At 40.9% G+C, this 5,881-nt stretch overlaps 1 pseudogene; it reads left to right on the plus strand.

Moving 5' to 3' along the window:
* Window positions 1-5,077: 5,077 nt before the first annotated feature.
* Window positions 5,078-5,662, plus strand: LOC129561911 (small ribosomal subunit protein eS7 pseudogene; annotated as a pseudogene).
* The last annotated feature ends 219 nt before the right edge of the window (window positions 5,663-5,881 follow it).

Consider the following 5,881-nt stretch of genomic DNA (forward strand, 5'->3'; position numbering starts at 1 on the left):
GCCTGATGGGCTTCCGTCTATGGGGTCACACAGAGTCGGACACGACTGAAGTGACTTAGCAGCAGTAGCATATCTATGCTTTTCTTTATTTTTATATTTTATAGAATGGTTGTATAGTAAAACCATATGCAATTGCCTTGGAATGATCAACCTAAAAACTTATCTGATATAGGTTTATGTTTATGAAATAATATATTTTTGGCTTTCTGCTATTACAAACTGATACATACTGAGTCATTTAAGTAACATATTTTTATTTTCTCACAATTCTGGAGGCAAAAATTTCAAGATCATGGTGTCAACAGGGTTGGTTTCTTCTGAAGTCTCTTGCCTTTGTTTGTAAATGTCTATGTTTTCCTGTGTCCTTACATGAACTTCTCTTTGTGTTTGTATTCAAATCTCCTCTTCTTGTAAGGAGACCAGTCATTTTTGACTAAGGCCCACTCTAATGATCTTATTTACTTAATTAGTGCTTTAAAGACTAGACCGTTGTTGTTCAGTCACTAATCAAGTCTGACTCCTTGTAACACCATGGATTATGGCATGCCAGGTTTCCCTGACCTTCACTGCCTCCCAGAGTTTGCTCAGATTCATGTCAATTGAGTAGGTGATGCTATCTAACCATCTCATCCACTTCTTAAAGACCCTATCTCTAAGTAATCACATTGTATATGTATATTTACATATACAGACATAATGCACATACATATACATGTAATATGCACATCAGATGATAAATATGCTTTGATAAATACACCAATATATCTTTCTAGTAGACTGATGAAAGGATTGTTCTCTTGGCTTAATTTGGGCACTCTTCTGGTCTAGAAGAAAACTACTGTGCCGCAATACTCGAATGTATGACCTCCAGAGTCTTAAATGCTGTTATATAGCTACTGTCCCCAAATAATAACCTACTAAAAAAGATTGAGAAAATCTAAAGTTTGTGGAGATTGAAATGACTACAACCAGAATTTGTTATATGATCACAGTCCACAAAGAGTGGTCCAGACTTGGACTGATCATATCCCTAGATGATATTGATTTATTGTCAGCACATATGATAATATAACAGAACTGTGTGCCAGGAAGTTCTTTCCAGGGAGGTAAGAGTACAAACCAAAAAAAAAAAAAGCTTTACTGTTTACTTCAGGAAATTTCTATAAATCAATTTTTCTGGGCAAACAGTTTTCTTGTCAGGAAAATAGAAAGATCACTGGTGCAAAAACTCACATGTCATGTAAGATTTTACTCGTCAAACCCTCACCATGTTATGTCCATCAATTTCAAAATTATTATGTCACATTCCATGCTCAATTTGAACCAATTTCTTATCTTGAATTTTGAACCTGGTCTCCCAAATTGTGTAAGTGTCCTTCATTGATCTCTCTTTTGAGATGCAACTAGGACTGTCAAAGTGTTATTCCCTCATGGAGTTAAAACTATAGGAAACTTCACTTTGCTAGAATAACAGATTTTTATGTTCTTTTGGGGGATGTGGCAGCTAAGTACATTTTATTCACAAATTGTGAATGCTAATGTTGGGAATAATCTGATATATTTCCATTTGGTTTTGAGTATTTAACTAGTTTTAATTTCCTCAAAGTTAAACTTATCTTCCAGATAAGTTAAGTAAAAGCCCACACAATCTATCCTTTGATGATTTAACACTCAATTCATTAAACTGAACGATTAATGAAAAAAAAGAAGGAGAAAGAAAAAATGAAAAAAAAAAAAGAAAGAAAGAAAGCTCCACAAAACTGCAAAAGCCCAATGCAGATGTTATTTATAACAACAATAAAAAGTGTGACTCAGGAAAAAAATTTTTTTTTCAAAATCTTAATTGGATTTCTTAGTGCCAATAAAATCAACAACTACAATGGGGTGGGGGGAAATAGAAAAAAAAAAAAAAACCCTCCAAAAGAATCTACAGAACAAGTCAAAAAATAAGATTAGTAAATGTTTTTCTTGAGTCACTGCTGTCAGAGTACTTTCCCTCACTGGGAGTCAAAGTCCCTCTTCCCTAAGATGCCCTCCAACACTATGCTATCTCTGGACCTGTTGTTGGGACAGCTCAGATTCTAATCTGGTCCTACTCCTGTGTGTTCTTGCCTCCACAAGAACACACAGCTATCAGAACTAGTGTGTTTTCTTTTGAGTGAGCTCTCAATGGCCTTTTATATATTCCATAGACACAGAGTCTGCCAAGTTGATCATGTGGATTTAATCTGCAGCTTGGACAGTGGGTGGGAACATTTTGGGCCTTTTTCCTTAGACACACTGCCCCTGGGTTTCAATTGTGGTTTTATTTCCACCTCTACATGTGGGTTGTCCACTGGGGGTTGCTCATCAGGCTTCCCTGGAGGACTTGGGTTTGCTCTTGTAAGGGCCAGGTGTGGAGGTGGTGCAGCTGCTTGGGTTGCAGGGGTCCTGACAGCACCAGGTACTTAGCGCGGGTTGGCAGCTAGAGCAACAGAAATATAGTGCTCTAGAAGGGTATGGCAACCAGTATTGGCCAATACGTTCCAGTATTCTTGCCTGGAGCACCCCCCTCCCTGACAGAGAAGACAGAGAAGACTGGCAGGCCACAGTCTACAGAGTCACAAAGAGTTGGACATGACCGAAGCAACCCTGTATGCATAGACACAAGACATTTTTAAACCTGTGGCAGCTCTGCCCCAGTGAGAGTTGAGCGTGAAGGTGGCACAGCTGCTTGGCTTGTGAGGACCCTGGCAGCACCAAGTATGCAGGGACATGGACTGCCTCTGCTGCAGAAGTTATGGCCCTATGAGTCCTTTATCCAGTCTCTTGTAGCTGGCCTTCAGAAGGCTTCTTTGGTCAGTCTTTCTCCGTAGCTCCATCCATTCAGGCACTTAGAGGTCTCCCTTCCCTGGAGTCCTTCTTTGTTGTTCGGTGTGTCAGTCACATAGAGAAGGCCACCCTGGCTGGGGTCCTACTCTGTAGATAGGTGAATCAGGCACTTAAATGTGCTTAAAGGGGCACCCTGCTTGAAGTCCTTCTTTGTAGTTCATATGTCAGGCCTTTGATGGTATGTGGGGAGAGAGAGGCTATGGTGATAGCTCCAACCCCTATGCATGACTCAGCAGTATTGCCTTGCTTCCATGTTGGTCTGGCTTTCTTCCACTGGCATTTCCCACCACGATCTCCCCCCGCATGGCCTCTCAATCCATCTGTCCACAGTCAACAGTAACCCTTGCTTTGGGATTACTCCACAATCCCTAAACTCCAGCTCCCAGCTGTCCAAGAGGCACAAAGAGTCCCATACAAGATAAACCCAAGGAGAAATAAGCCAAGATACATACTAATCAAACTAACAAAACCTAAACACAAAGTAAGAATATTAAAAGCAGGAAGGGAGAAGCAACTACTAACATACAAGGGAAACCTCATACACTTAACAGCTGATCTTTCAGCAGAAACTCTGCAGGCCAGAAGGAAATGGCAGGATATATTTAAAGTACTGAAAGGGAAAAATCTACAACCAAGATTACTGTATCCGGCAAGGATCTCATTCAGAGTTGATAGAGAAATAAAAAGCTTTTCAGACAAGCAAAAGTTAAGAGAATTCAGTACCACCAAATCAGCTTTACAACAAATGTTAAAGGGACTTACATAGTTAAGAAATACAAAAGAAGAAAGGAGATCTACAAAATAAACTCCAAACAATTAAGAAAATGGCAATAGGAACATATATATGAATAATTACTTTAAATGTAAATGGATTAAATGCTCCAATCAGAAGACAGACTGGCTGAATGGATACAAAAACAAGACCCATATATATGCTGTCTATAAGAAACCCACTTCTGACCTCAAGACACATAGACTGAAAGTGAGAGGATGGAAAAATATATTCCATTCAAATGGGAAGCAAAAGAAAGCTGGACCAGCAATCCTCATATCAGATAAAGAAGACCTTAAAATAAATAAGATTACAAGAGGTAAGGAAGGACACTACATAATGATCTAGGGATCAATCCAAGAAGAAGACATAACAATTGTAAATATCTATGCACCCAACATTCAGAAAACAAAGATCATGGCATCTGGTCCCATCACTTCATGGGAAATAGATGGAAAAACAGTGGAAACAGTGTCAGACTTTATTTTTTGGGGCTCCAAAATCACTGCAGATGCTGATTGCAGCCATGAAATTAAAAGACGCTTACTCCTTGGAAGGAAAGTATGACCAACCTAGATAGCATATTAAAAAGCAGAGACATTACTTTGCCAACCAAGGTCCGTCTAGTCAAGGCTATGGTTTTTCCCGTGGTCATGTATGGATGTGAGAGTTGGACTGTGAAGAAAGCCGATCGCCGAAGAATTGATGCTTTTGAACTGTGGTGTTGGAGAAGACTCTTGAGAGTCCCTTGGACTGCAAGGAGATCCAACCAGTCCATTCTAAAGGAGATCAGTCCTGGGTGTTCATTGGAAGGACTGATGCTAAAGCTGAAACTGCAATACTTTGGCCACCTCATGCGACGAGTTGACTCACTGGAAAAGACTCTGATGCTGGGAAAGGTTGGGGGTGGGAGGAGACGGGGACGACAGAGAATGAGATGGCTGGATGGCATCACCGACTCTGTGGACATGAGTTTGAGTGAACTCCGGGAATTAGTGATAGACAGGGAGGCCTGGCGTGCTGTGATTCATGGGGTCGCGGAGAGTCGGACACGACTCAGCGACTGAACTGAACTGAACATAGGAGCACATCAGTACATAAGACAAATACTAACAGACATAAAAGGAGAAACTGACAGGAACACAATAATAGTAAGAGACTTTAACACCCCACTGATACCAATGGACAGATCATCAAAACAGAAAATAAGGAAATGAAAGTTAAATGATGCAATAGATGAGATAGATCTCATGGATATCTTCAGGACATCCCAATGTAGAAAAAAAGTACACATGGAACATTCTCCAGCATAGACCATATCTTGGGTCAAAAATCAAGCCTCAGTAAATTTAAGAAAATAGAAATCAGCTCTTCCTAGACCTGCTCAAGTTGGCAGCGGCAAGAACCTTTGGCCGCCCCTGCAAGGTCCCAGCCATGTTCAGCTCCAGCACCAAGATCGTCAAGCCCAACGGCGAGAAGCTGGATGAGTTCGAGTGGGGCGTCTCCCAGGCCCTGCTGGAGCTGGAGATGAACTCGAACCTCACGGCGCAGCTGCAGGAGCTGAACTTCACTGCCGCCAAGGAGATCAAAGTTGGCGGTGGCCAGAAAGCTATCATCATCTTCGTCCCCGTCCTGCAGCTGAAGTCTTTCCAGAAAATCCAGGTGTGCCTGGTGCACGAGCTGGAGAAGAAGTTCAGTGGGAAGCACGTTGTCTTCATCGCCCAAAGGAGAATTCTGCCTAAGCCAACTCAAAGAAGCTGTACAAAAAATAAGCAGAAACGTCCCAGGAGCCGCAATCTGACCGCCGTGCACAACGCCATCCTGGAGGATTTGGTTTTCCCAAGTGAGATTGTGGGCAAGAGGATCCGCGTGAAGCTGGACGCCAGCTGACTTATAAAGGTCCATCTGGACAAAGCTCAGCAGAACAACGTGGAACACAAGGTGGAAACATTTTCTGGTGTCTATAAGAGGCTCACAGGTAAGAATATTAATTTTGAATTCCCAGAGTTTCAGTTGTAAACAAACGACTAAATAAAATATTATTCACAGTTAACAAAAAAAATTGAAATCGTATCAAGCATCTTCTCTGACCACAATGCTACAAGACTAGCTATCAATTACAAGAAAAAAAAAAAAAACCTGTAAGAAACACAAACACATGGAGATTAAACAACACATTTCTAAATAACCAACAGATTACTGAAGAAATCAGAAGGGAAATAAAAAAATTTCTAGAAA

This window comes from Moschus berezovskii, chromosome 5, assembly GCF_049115385.1.
Source record: "Moschus berezovskii isolate FMDL1 chromosome 5, NW_MosBer_1.0, whole genome shotgun sequence".
In the NCBI taxonomy this organism is placed as follows: domain Eukaryota; kingdom Metazoa; phylum Chordata; class Mammalia; order Artiodactyla; family Moschidae; genus Moschus; species Moschus berezovskii.